Source organism: Corythoichthys intestinalis, chromosome 1 (genome assembly GCF_030265065.1).
Source record: "Corythoichthys intestinalis isolate RoL2023-P3 chromosome 1, ASM3026506v1, whole genome shotgun sequence".
NCBI classification, from domain to species: domain Eukaryota; kingdom Metazoa; phylum Chordata; class Actinopteri; order Syngnathiformes; family Syngnathidae; genus Corythoichthys; species Corythoichthys intestinalis.
In genome coordinates, this window is record NC_080395.1 from 80,557,093 (window position 1) to 80,570,924 (window position 13,832).

Below are 13,832 nucleotides of genomic sequence, written 5' to 3' on the forward strand. Positions count from 1 at the left end.
TGGGTGATGTTTCATCGTGTTGTTCTGGTCTGAATTTGAGGGTTTGTGTGTCATCTTTTTGGCCGGATAGGTTATAGTACAGTAATGTAATGACAGTTCATCTACTAGTAGATGAAGTTGTGCTGAGAAAAAAATATATAACATTATTATTATTATTTTTTTTCATAAGACATTGTAAGCAGTTACTGACAAAGTTACTCCTTACTAGAGTATTCTTTTCAACGAATATTTTTTACTTGTACTTGAGGAATGTTTTGGATAACTACTTTTGCTTTTAACCACCTCAGGTCAGACCTCGAAAAACTCTTGAGTCTGGTCACTCGTACATCGAAGCGCCACTATTTTTGCTATTTGACTATCACTTCACCATTAGCAAATGGACTGGACATTTGTCGCCGTCAATGACACAAAAACACGATCATTCAGAGGCAGCTCTGTGTGTTAATCTTGTCTTAACACAAAATTGGAATTGCCAGTGGGTCCAATGCGTGTCCATTGGCTCTTGATTCAACTCATCGTTGACGATAGCAAATTGAGCCAAGTCTTATCACCAAATTCACAACAACATTAGGAACGTCTTGCAGTCCTCTCCAGCATTTACCACCTACAATATATGCAAGCAGAAAGCTGTTGTGGTGAGAGTTAATACTGGCTCGGAATAAGACTGGTTTGGTTTAACAGAGGTCAGAGGGGGGTTTGAATGACATGAGAAGGTAATCCCATGAAAACGGGAGGTGCGACTACAACAGTTGGCCGATATCCAACCTTATTCTGACCTACTAACGAGCACATGAAATCAACTAATTTTATAGATCAAAAATGTCATTTATTTACACACTGTGGTTATGATCTCCCCCCCCCCCGTGAGTCATCACCTTATCGTGGTGGAGGGGTTTGCGTGTCTCAATGATCCTAGTAGCTATGTTGTCTGGGGCTTTAAGCCCCTGGTTGGGTCACCAATGGCAAACAGGTCCTAGGTGAGAGGCCAGACAAAGTATGGCTCAAAAAGACCCCTTATGATGAGCAACATTAATGAACCCCAGTTTCCCTCGCCCGGACGCGGGTTACCGGGCCCCCCCTCTGGAGCCAGGCCTGGAGGTGGGGCTCGAAGGCAAGCGTCTGGTGGCCGGGGCTGTCCCCATGGGGCCCGGCCGTGCTCAGCCCGAAAAGGCAACGTGGGTTCCCCTTCCCATGGGCTCACCACCTGTGGGAGGGGCCAAAGGGGTCGGGTGCGTAGGGAGTTGGGCGGCAGCCAAAGGCGGGGGCCTTGGCGGTCCGACCCCCAGCTGCTGAAGCTAACTCTTGGGACATGGAATGTCACCTCTCCGACTAGTTCCGACTAGATATAGTCGGACTCTCCTCCACACACAGCTTGGGTTCTGGTACCAATCCTCTCGAGAGGGGTTGGACTCTCTTCCACTCTGGAGTTGCCCATGGTGAGAGGCGCAGGGCAGGTGTGGGCATACTTATTGCCCCCCGGCTTGGCGCCTGTACGTTGGAGTTTACCCCGGTAGACGAGAGGGTAGCCTCCCTCCGCCTTCGTGTGGGGGGACGGGTTCTTACTGTTGTTTGCGCTTATGCACCGAACAGCAGTTCAGAATACCCACCCTTTTTGGAGTCCTTGGAGGGTGTGCTAGAGAGCGCCCCCTCTGGGGACTCCCTCATTCTACTGGGGGACTTCAACGCTCACGTGGGCAATGACAGTGAGACCTGCAGGGGCGTGATTGGGAGGAACGGCCCCCCCGATCAGAACCCAAGTGGTGTTCTGATATTGGACTTCTGTGCTCGTCACGGTTTGTCTATAACGAACACCATGTTCAAACATAGGGGTGTCCATATGTGCACTTGGCACCAGGACACCCTAGGCCGCAGTTCGATGATCGACTTCGTAATCGTGTCATCGGACTTGCGGCCGCATGTTTTGGACACTCGGGTGAAGAGAGGGGCGGAGCTGTCAACTGATCACCACCTGGTGGTGTGTTGGCTCCGATGGCGGGGGAAGATGCTGGCCAGACCTGGCAGGCCCAAACGTATTGTGAGGGTCTGCTGGGAACGTCTGGCAGAATCCCCTGTCAGAAAGAGTTTCAACACCCACCTCCAGCAGAACTTCTCCCTTGTCCCGGGGGAGGTGGGGAACATTGAGTCCGAGTGGGCCATGTTCCGCACCTCCATTGTTGAGGCGGCTGATCAGAGCTGTGGCCGTAAGGTGGTTGGTGCCTGTCGTGGCGGCAATCCCCGAACCCGCTGGTGGACACCAGCGGTAAGGGATGCCGTCAAGCTGAAGAAGGAGGCCTATCGGGCCTTTTTGGCCTGTGGGACTCCGGAGGCAGCTGACAGGTACCGGCTGGCCAAGCGGACTGCGGCTTCGGCGGTCGCCGAGGCAAAAACCCGGACATGGGAGGAGTTCGGCGAGGCCATGGAAAACGACTTCCGGACGGCTTCGAGGAAATTCTGGTCCACCATCCGGCGCCTGAGGAGGGGAAAGCAGTGCACCATTAACACTGTGTATAGTGAAGATGGTGTACTGCTGACCTCCACTCGGGACGTCGTGAGCCGGTGGGGAGAATACTTCGAGGCCCTCCTCAATTCCACCGACACACCTTCCTTTGAGGAAGCAGAGTCTGGGGACTCCGTAGTGGGCTCTTCGATCTCTGGGGTTGAAGTCACTGAGGCGGTTGGAAAGCTCCTCGGTGGCAAGGCTCCGGGGGTAGATGAGATCCGCCCGGAGTTCCTGAAGGCTCTGGATGTTGTAGGGGTGTCGTGGCTGACACGTCTCTACAACATCGCGTGGACATCGGGGACAGTGCCTTTGGATTGGCAGACCGGGGTGGTGGTCCCCCTTTTTAAGAAGGGGGACCGGAGGGTGTGTTCCAATCATAGAGGGATCACACTCCTCAGCCTCCCTGGTAAAGTCTATTCAGGGGTGCTGGAGAGGAGAGTCTGCCGAGAAGCCGAATCTCGGATTCAGGAGGAGCAGTGTGGTTTTCGTCCCGGCCGTGGAACAGTGGACCAGCTCTACACCCTCGGCAGGGTCCTCGAGGGTGCATGGGAGTTCGCCCGATCAGTCTACATGTGTTTTGTGGATCTGGAGAAGGCGTTCGACCGTGTGCCTCGGGGAGTCCTGTGGGGGGTGCTCCGGGAGTACGGGGTACCGAGCCCCTTGGTAAGGGCTGTTCGGTCCCTGTACGACCGGTGTCAGAGTTTGGTCCGCATTGTCGGCAGTAAGTCGAATTCGTTCCCAGTGAGGGTTGGACTCCGCCAAGGCTGCCCTTTGTCACCGATTTTGTTCATAATTTTTATGGACAGAATTTCTAGGCGCAGCCGAAGCGTTGAGGGGGTCCGGTTTGGTGACCTCAGCATTGAATCTCTGCTTTTTGCAGATGATTTAGTGCTGTTGGCTTCATCAAGCCGTGACCTCCAACTCTCACTGGAGCGGTTCGCAGCTGAGTGTGAAGCAGTTGGGATGAAGATCAGCACCTCCAAATCCGAGACCAAGGTCCTCAGTCGGAAAAGGGTGGAGTGCCCTCTCCGGGTCGGGGATGAGATACTGCCCCAAGTGGAGGAGTTCAAGTATCTTGGGGTCTTGTTCACGAGTGACGGTAGGAGGGAGCGGGAGATCGACAGGCGAATCGGTGCGGCGTCTGCAGTAATGCGGACTCTGCACCGGTCCGTAGTGGTGAAGAAGGAGCTGAGCCGAAAGGCAAAGCTCTCGATTTACCAGTCGATCTACGTTCCTACCCTCACCTATGGTCACGAGCTTTGGGTCGTGACCGAAAGAACAAGATCCCGGATACAAGCGGCCGAAATGAGTTTCCTCCGCAGGGTGTCCGGGCTCTCCCTTAGAGGTAGGGTGAGAAGCTCGGTCATCCGGGAGGGACTCGGCGTCGAGCTGCTACTCCTCCGCGTAGAGAGGAGCCAGCTGAGGTGGCTCGGGCATCTGGTCCGGATGCCTCCCGGACGCCTCCCTGGAGAGGTGTTCCGGGTATGTCCCACCGGCGGGAGGCCCCGGGGACGACCCAGGACATGCTGGAGAGACTATGTCTCTCGGCTGGCCTGGGAACGCCTTGGGATCCCGCCGGAGGAGCTGGTTGAAGTGGCTGGGGAGAGGGAAGTCTGGGCTTCCCTGTTAAAGCTGCTGCCCCCGCGACCCGACCCTGGAACAAGCGGAAGATAATGGATGGATGGATGGATGTGTTATGATCTCCAATAAGACTCCAAAGTCGATCTTTTTGTTCTTCTTAGTATTTTACTCATTGCCTGCTATTGACAGCTGTAGACATCCAACTCGTTTAAACTGGAAAGAATGGTTGTGAATGCTCATCTTTCAGTGTCAGTGGCGACACTAGACATCCAATTCATTTTGACTGGAAGGGTTGGCAGTAGTCATTCGCTGCTAGCCTCTCCTAGCCAAAATGGATATGGACGTCTGGTGCCGTCAATGGCAACCAAACGTTGTGTAAAAATGAGTGCCCTATATAGGATTAAAATTGCAAAATCTTTCACTCCAAGTCAAGAAAATGAATGTTTAATAGTTAACACATTTTCTCTTTTTAAGAAATGAACTTCTGATGGAAGGGAAAAAAAAAAGAGCAAAAGTCACTGACCATCCACGTCAAAGTGTTTCCAGATGTCGATGAACTGGGCGGCTGTGAGCTCGGCCAGGTGCAGGTGAGGTTGCTGAGTCTGGGCTGCCATCTCGTCTGTCCCCCGTGGATTGGATGCACTTGCACGCAGGGCCGGCCCAGGCCACTTGGGGGCCCTAAGCAAAATGCCAAGGGGCCCATATTTTTGGCCCACCATTTCGTCACAGAGTACTGTGAAACCCATACATGCAATCCAACCCATACGTCCACATTTTGTATATTAATCAGATTTTGTTGCACTGCATACTTCAAACTTCTCACCCCAAATGATTGTCAGTACTTACAGTAGATGGCGCCAAACCTTTTTCTGATTGGTATACTACTTGATAATAATGTCCGATATAAATGAAATGACTATATCTACGCTCTCCAGTCCAAATGCATATTATGCCAATATTTCGTTTTACTACAATCAGCGGAAGCCGTACATTTGCCGTTGCCGACAGGTGACAGCTTGCTCCGCTTTACTTGATTCGCTCCAGGCTTTTGCCCTGCAGCTAATGGCAATTACCAGTACGACATATTGACAAGCTCAGCTGACAACAGCGTTCAAGTCGGAGTGTCTTGCACAACAACAACAACAACAACAACAACATAAACAACATGCTCAATTACCGCGATACTGTTGTAGGGCTGCAGCTATAGAATATTTTAGTAATCGATTAATTGATGGACCAGTCAGTTGGAATATTCGAGTAATCGGATTAGAAACATGAAAAATTAAAATACCTGAGCTCAGCCTCAAAGAGTATAATTATTTTTTTTTTTTTTTAATGAGGATCTATGTACAACAAAAGAACAATTGGCTAACTTGCATAGAAAAAGTCAGCTAGCTTAAATGCTATAAAATGCTGAAGTTTTTTTCACAATGCTCTTAACAAATGATTCAGACACATATTCCCACAAAAAACGGCTAAATATACCTATAAACTAAATTATGAATACATTAAAAAAACATTAGCTCAAACAAAAACTTAGCTCACGTTGGTCTTAACAGGGAGCAGTTGGATTCAGCCATGTAAAAAGAGGCAGACCAGAGGGCAGTGCATCCACCCTAATCAATAAAAGTAAATGCAAACAATTTCAAAATAAACCATTACAATGCCACTTTCATTAAACAAATACTCAAAGCAACAACATTTAATTCGAATGTTTTTTCTAATCGAATACTCGAGTTCATCGATTAATCGTTGCAGCACTATACTGTTGTTTCTTTTCTTCTACGATTTTCTTCTTTCCTTTCTCTGCTCCAGAGGGATAAATTCTCTTCCACATATCCGTGCATCTATTTTCCAAGCAAGTTTGAGCACCAATCATCGCAAAGCAGGTTTAACGTCACTCCCCAGGTTGCCAGATTGTAATGACAAGAAAATGGATGTTTGCATAGATCAACGGCAATGCGCCCCACATTATTCACGATGCCCTATTAACAACCTATAAAATGAGGTTTCCAGATTGGGGCCCCGCCCCCGAGTGGTCAGGGGCCCTAAGCAGCTGCATAGTCTGCGTATAGGCTGGGCCGGCCTTGATCCTATCCTATTGTTTAGCCACAACTGGATTCATTACCTTGTTACTTTTAATCCTTCACACAGCCGCTGGAAACAAATGTTTTATCCATCTGCAGGCGACCATCGTGATTTTACAGCACTATTTGGGTGTGTGTCTGCCTTAAGGCAAAACACCACCGCTTTTGTCCAACGGCGTCGCTGAAATCGACTAAAACTGAAAAGTGACCAAGTGTTGCCATTGACAGCACTTAAACCTCCACTCCATTTGAACTGGAAGGGCTGGAAGCGAACGAACGTATTCGCTGTCCCCCTCCTTGTTCAAATGGAGTGTATGTTTACTAGTGACAAACAGATTGAAATTCACAGACAAAAAAAAAATAAACTAAATGATTGTACACGTACATGACAAAGCAGTACTAACAAAGCATTTGTAATTGCAATCATTTTCTGGGAGAAATTGAGCATTAACTGACAGAATTGCATGGGTGCCAATACTTTTGGCCAGCAGTGTACGTCGGCTCCTTCATTGATGATGTGAGTATGCGTTGTAAAGTGAATTAATGTCGCTGCACATAGACTGTGAACATTCCTCACAATGCTTGGTGGAGAAACAGTTGTGATGATGTCTTCTTGGGTCCGTTTTTTTCCCCGATCGTACACAATCGTGATCTAGTTTTTATCGGCCATGACTGTTTGCTTGGATGACCAAACGTCCTCTTTGCCCGGACATGTCCACTTTTCACGTCCTGTCCGTTGCATCCGGCTTGATTTATAAATTCTGATGATCTGATGGGATGGTAGCATGTCTGATTAAGTGTTTACGAAAGTGAAATGCCATGGAAATATCCAATCTTGCCTAGCTTTCTAAATAAAACCTGTGATTGCAGGTGAACCAGCTTATGAAATGAGGGAGACTGACCCAGACTGGGCACCACCCCTACATCTGGGACACACATCTGTTACACCGACAAACACTGCACGCTCTGCAAGACGAACGTGAGCAGCTACGGAAAGAGACACTGCAAGCACCAGAGATGGGGGTCCAGCAGGATGCAAACATTGAAGAGCTGCAGACCAAGGAGGGACCATCTGAGCCTGGTGAAATAAACAGTCACCAACAGAATGAGGAAGGGACACCTGACGCTGGAGAAGAAAGTGGTCAGCTACAGACTGAAGAGGGGACACATGAAGCTGGAGAAAAAGGTGATCAGCTAATCACGGAGGATGAGACGCACAACACCAATCAGGATGTGACACAGACTGTGATTATTGACCGTTTTGAAATTTTCACAGAAAACTCATCAAATCTGAAAGCACGTGCCCAAATGTTTTCCAGCTACAAGCACCACCACACTATGAAGTATTTAATATGTATTACACCCAAGGGAGCCATTTGTTTCTTATCAAAAGGCTGGGGAGGGCGTACAAGTGACAAACATATAACCCTGAACAGTGATTTTTTTGTTTTTTAAATATTTGTTACCTGGGGACAATGTCTTGGCTGACAGAGGTTTTGACATGCAAGAATGTGTGGGCATGTAGTGTTCAGATGTCAAACTCCCAGCATTTACAAAAGGCCGCTGTCAGCACATTTGAGAATCCATGTTGAAAGGGTCATCGGAAATGTTTGTCAGAAGTATAAGATCTTAAAAGGGAACCATACCCATAAACATGATTCTTCCATGTGAAGGGGAAGAAGCCCCAATGTTGGATAAGGTCACTTTCTACATACTGTACTACATAGACGTCATCATTTTGTAAGTGGGCCAATTTTGCACTTTCCCCAATAAGTTCGTTTTTATTTGGAATTTGGGAATTAGATGAACTCAAGACACCCCTCTCAACATTTTAGCATCTCTGAACATCGTCATTTTTGTTTTTCTAATTGCCAGCTAGGAATGGAGGCATCGTCTTCACAACCAACAAAAATGCAATTTTATTATTACTATCATCTAGAATTTTTCCTCCGTGTCATGTCCTGCTTTTTTGTGTTGACACTTGCCTTTGTGTTTCTCAGTGTACATCAGAAGCGATGACCGGCCACCATGCTTTGCTGCCTAAACTGCGCCTGAGAAGTACATGTACAAACAAGGTATTGTTCTGGATGCCTTTTAAAAAAACAACAACATCTCCTTCATTTAAAAAATGAATTGAACTACATTATTTCTTCTTGTCTGATGTTTTTTTACGCCTGACAGCTAGGAAAAACTGCCATGCCGTCACCGCAGCTCCAACAGACCAGCAGATCCTTGGCCAGCTCACGGTGACCTTTGGGAAATACAAAGGCAAGACCTTCTGTGGCTTATGGAGGAAGATGTCTGCTATGTCAAGTAGTGAGTATAAATAAGAAATTGATGTGTGTCTTTGTTACCCAAAAGAAAATAAAAAAATCAGTTTAAAACAACTACTGCATGCTCTCTTAAAAAGTCTCCTCGATAGCCACGTGAAGGAGAGGCGACGACAGATGGGAAGGTGCGACACCAAAACTGGGGAGTGGTGGCTGAAGGAGCAGCTTCTACGCTACGTGGATATGTTCCCTCCGGTGTCATGCCACTTGGAGCAGAACATCGACCGGGCCATCTGCGGGCATGGCAGCTTCCGGTCCTTCACGTTCGAGGAGATGTGGCAGTTTTATGACCTCTCCAAGTTCTTCCGTAACGATCTCGCCAAAAGCGCAGAAGAATGGAAGATGGTCCAGGAAGCCTTCTGCTTCGTGCGTCAGTGGCTACTGATGACAGAGTAGGACATCAATGTCACGTTAAGCGATTTCGACTGTACATCCTCACAAAGGAGGAGGAGGTCAGTAGGTCGATAAAAAAATAACATAATTTCCTTTGCCAGTGTTTTAATGCATTTCAGGGCTTACCCGTGATATTTATTTTTTGTTCTGTAGCAAGCTAAAGGCAAAGTTGCACCAGCTACGCCCCTCACGTCAGCTTGTGCATCAGCATTAGCAGCATTATCAACATGACCTGCTGTAGCAAATACACCATCTTCAGCAGCAGTAGCAGCAGCACAACAACAAGCACCACCACCACAAGGTGATGATGAAGACTGGCAATGTAAAATACTACGCGCCTGTGCGCTTTTTGCCCAATCTGCACAGGGTCACAAAAAATATTGATAAAAAAAAAAAAAAAAAAGACCTACATGGTCAAGGCGTCCACGTCCAAAGGACTTTCTGGCAGGTCTTTTGAAAACTTTGTAAATTTTAAGGAGGCGGTCAATGACCTTGTAAAATAAAACATATTGAGATGTACTTCATGTCTCAGCTACTTCTTTTTACACACACAAATAACCATATTGCTCGGCATAGCATATAGTCCTGTATATTGTGCACTTTCCCAATGAGTGCTCACAGAAAATTAAAAACCTAGTCCTTATTTCTCAACACGTCAATATCTGCAAAACACTTGCTTATCATTAAACTTATTTAAGACTCAATACAGGCTGCTTAACTTTTACTGTGTACTATATCTCCTTTATTTAAATACAAGAAAAAAAAAACTGGAATTTGAGTGTAATAACAAATACATTTAAGGCATACAGAAATTGGGAAAAGTCCAAATGCCCATAATTGAAAGTGGGGAAAAAATAGGCCAAGACAACACAACAGCTAAAACAGTAATGAAGAAATCTATAATGCTGCGCTTCGGACCACGACGCCACTTGAAGGAAACAACGTCGAACTTTGGTCCCGCCCTCCCGCAGCCTCTGAACAGATGCTCAACCACCCTGCAGAATGGAAAGATGCCAAGGCCACCCAGAGTTAACTTGTTACCTGTTGGGCAGAATGACATCGTGAATGAAAATTTAAAACCTAGTAACTTACTTCTAATGGAATACTAGTTTCTTAACACTTGTATATCTGATTAACACTTGCATATTGCAGTTTGCTATTGGCCTAGTTCAGGAGTCGGCTATCATTTTATTTATTTTAACATCAACACTACCTCCTTCGTACACTTAAATTTATTTTTAGGTAGTACTAGTGTATATTATTTATTTATGTACTATTGACATTAATTTATTGTGTGATGCACTAGTAGGGTGTTGCTATTTTTAATGTCATTGTACTATTTGAATGACAGAGCCTATTCTATTCTAACATTCAAACAGCCGTATTCAACCGCCTGCAACTACCACAGAAAAGACAACACACAAATGGACCTAAAATATGAATGAATGAGCTCATCTGTGTATACGTATTTTATATATTCTGCGGGGGAAAATTCACCTAACAAAGGCATTTAGGATTCTTTTACATTGGCCAAAAACACACCTCCTTAAAATAAATTTAAAAAGCTTTGAAATGTTATAAATATTCTTAATTCCAGAATAAATATGGTTCAAAACATTATTTGAAAGCAGATTTTTCTTGATTTAGGTAAAAAATGACCAACGTTTAGATGTATGTGCTTAATAAGAACAAATGGCAATATTTACTGAAGTAAGTAAGTGGGATAATCTCACATTCATCTGTTAGTCTTTAACGCGCAAAACAAGATGGAGAAAATGATTTGACTAGACTATGTGGGCCTAAAGTGCAGTAAGTAACTGGAATTAGTGCTCATTGTTTAAATACACTTTCAACTCATTCATAAACTGTTTTACAAAAAACTCATAGCTGCCACCCTGGAGGGGATGTTCAATCCGAGTGGGTTCGGTCACAGATTGCAGACCGGAAGAACTGGCCAATCAGAGCAGGGTTGGGGTACCACCCCACACTCTGGACTGATGACCAATCAGAGAGAGCGTCTTTAACAGTAGGGCAGAATGCTACAAATCAGTCAACTTTTTGCAATTTGAAGACAGAGGCCGCATCGCTCCTGACCTTTGACCCTTGACCCTAATGTTTGACCCAGGGCGTCAACGTTGCATGCAGGTGTCGCCAGAGTTCGATTGCACTTCACGTGGGAGGAGGCCCCAAAAGACTGTAAGGTGGTTGTAAAGTGTATTGTGTTAGGGCTCCTTGATTGCAGGCTGGGAGACCAGACGGGCGAAGACGCCGACAGCTGCAAGCCATCGAAATCAGCCGCCTTTATAAGCCAGCTCGTCGTTGCCGCTCGTCGCCAGACCAAACTTTCAGTAATCCCGTCAGTGAAGTCCAGCATTCAGGTATTTACCACATTAATTCTTACCCGGCTAATCAGACCTCTTGTTCCGTCCCAGGATTCCCCGTGCCTGCTCCCTGAATTGTACCGACGCCTGATTGAGCTCCTGTCAACACCTGCCAGCTACACGCCAAGTGCACGTGCGGTGCTGCGACTTGTGCTCAAATAAACTTTTGAAAATCACCACAGCCACCCTTGTCTGCTTTGGGGTCCACTTCCCAGCGCACCCTAACAGCTTGGTCTGGCCATCACGGACCCCGCGGACATGGATCCGAGTTATGCTTCCCCGTCACCCCCCGCCGTTGATCGACACGCTCAAGCCCTCGAATATCTTTACCAAAAGGTAGGAGAAATTTCTGAGGCACTACAGTCTCTCCAGGCGCAGTTCACGCCGCTTCCCCTGCATCCGACGTCACCACCCCGCCGAGACTTCATCTCCCCAACGCCTCGCGAGCCGCACGTGCCACCCCCTGCCCCCTACGATGGCGACTTGGGCTCTTGTCGTGCCTTTTTAGTGCAGTGCGGTCTCGTGTTCGATCAACAGCCACAAACATACGGCAGCGAGCGGGCCAAGATCGCTTACCTGATCGGGTGCCTTCGCGGTCCAGCTTTAGCCTGGGCCACAGCTGAGTGGGACAAGGGCTCGGCGGCGTGCGCCTCATATGACTGCTTCACAGCCGAGATGCGCAAAGTTTTCGACCACCCGGTCCGTGGTAAGGAAGCCGCCAAACGCCTAATGTCCATCCGTCAGGGGGGGCGCAGCGTCGCAGAGTTCTCCGTGGAGTTCCGCACGCTTGCAGCTGAGAGCCAATTCAACGACGCCGCGCTTCAAGAGGTCTTCACCGGCGCACTCAGCGAATCGCTCAAGGACGAGTTGGCTTCCAGGGACGAGCCAGGGAATCTCGATCAGCTCATCGATCGTTCGATTCGAATCGACAATCGACTTCGCGAAAGACGACGTCAACGCAGCGAGCCGCCGCCTTTCAAGTTTCACTGTCCCGCTGCCCAGAGTATGGCCCTACTTCCGGGTATTCCCCACACATCGTCGCCTCTACACTGCCCTCTGCTGAGAGCCCCGAGCCCATGCAGCTAGGGAGAGCCAGGCTCACTGAGGAGGAACGCACACGTAGGCTCGCTGCCCAGCTATGCATCTACTGTGGCCAAGCAGGGCATTTCCTCCGCCATTGTCCGGTGCGTCCGGGAAACGGGCAGGCTCACCAGTAGGTGAGGAAATACTGGTGAGTCATGCGTTTAACAATTCCTCAGCTCGGCTCCAGCTCCCCGCCACACTTACTTGGAAAGACCAGTCCTGCAGAGTGAAGGCTTTTGTTGATTGTGGTGCTGATCAAAGTTTTATTGATCGCAGGTTGGTGAAACAGCTGGGCGTCGGAACGCGCTCGTTACCTGTCCCGTTAAAGACCATCGCACTCAATGGACAGGTGCTGTTTAGTGTGGGGGAGCAAACCGACCCTGTCCACCTTCTTCTATCGGGTAACCACCAAGAGGTACTCAGTCTATTAGTAATCGATTGCCCTCACACGCCGCTGGTTCTTGGCCTACCCTGGCTCAAGACTCACAGCCCAGCGGAGGATTGGACCCATCCCAAGCTCACTGCATGGAGTGCCTTTTGCCATAAAAATTGTTTAAAATCTGCCCTAGCTCCGGCCTATCCTGTCCAGAACCCAGACCAGCTAGACCTCTCATCAGTCCCTGAGTGCTACCATGACCTGAGCCTAGTCTTCAGTAAAGACCGAGCAGTGGCCCTGCCCCCCCACCGCCCTTATGACTGTGCCATAGACCTACTTCCTGGCGCCGCCCTGCCAAAGGAGCGCATTTATAAGATCTCGGAAGCTGAGAGGGAGGTGCTGCAGTCCTATATCAGAGTCCTTGGCCACAGGTATAATTCGTCCGTCCTCATCCCCGGTCGGCGCCGGCCTCTTCTTTGTGGGGAAAAAGGATGGCACATTGAGGCCCATCATTGATTTCCGTGGCCTCAACAAAATCACCATTAAGAACACGTACCCACTCCCCCTGATGGACTCGGCGTTCACACCCCTCCATGGCGCGCGTATATTCACCAAGCTCGACCTACGCAGCGCTTATCATCTGGTCCGTGTCAGAGAGGGAGATGAGTGGAAGACCGCGTTTAACACTCCCCTGGGCCATTTTGAGTATCTCGTCATGCCTTTTGGACTCACTAATGCCCCGGCGGTTTTCCAGAACCTGGTCAATGACGTGCTGAGAGACATGATCAACAGGTTTGTTTTTGTTTATCTTGATGACATCCTGATTTTCTCTCCTAACCTCACAGAGCACGAGCAGCACGTACGCCAGGTGCTCCAAAGACTCCTGGAAAACCGTCTGTTTGTGAAGGCAGAAAAGTGCGAGTTCCACGTCCCAGAGACCAAATTCCTGGGCTACGTCATTGCCAAGGGTGAACTCCGCATGGACCCTGGTAAGCTAACCGCAGTGGTAGAGTGGCCACGGCCCACCGATCGGAAACAACTCCAACGTTTCCTCGGGTTCGCAAACTTTTATCGGGGGTTCATCAGGAATTACAGCAGGGT

The 13,832-nt window shown here is 48.3% G+C and overlaps 1 long non-coding RNA gene across 1 annotated transcript; it reads left to right on the plus strand.

Moving 5' to 3' along the window:
- Nucleotides 1–4,104: 4,104 nt before the first annotated feature.
- On the plus strand, nucleotides 4,105–9,223 carry LOC130923837 (uncharacterized). The gene is made up of 6 exons (XR_009064793.1): nucleotides 4,105–4,668; nucleotides 7,039–7,354; nucleotides 8,169–8,243; nucleotides 8,350–8,484; nucleotides 8,579–8,950; nucleotides 9,045–9,223. It is a non-coding gene; the product is annotated as an uncharacterized LOC130923837 (long non-coding RNA).
- Nucleotides 9,224–13,832: the final 4,609 nt, after the last annotated feature.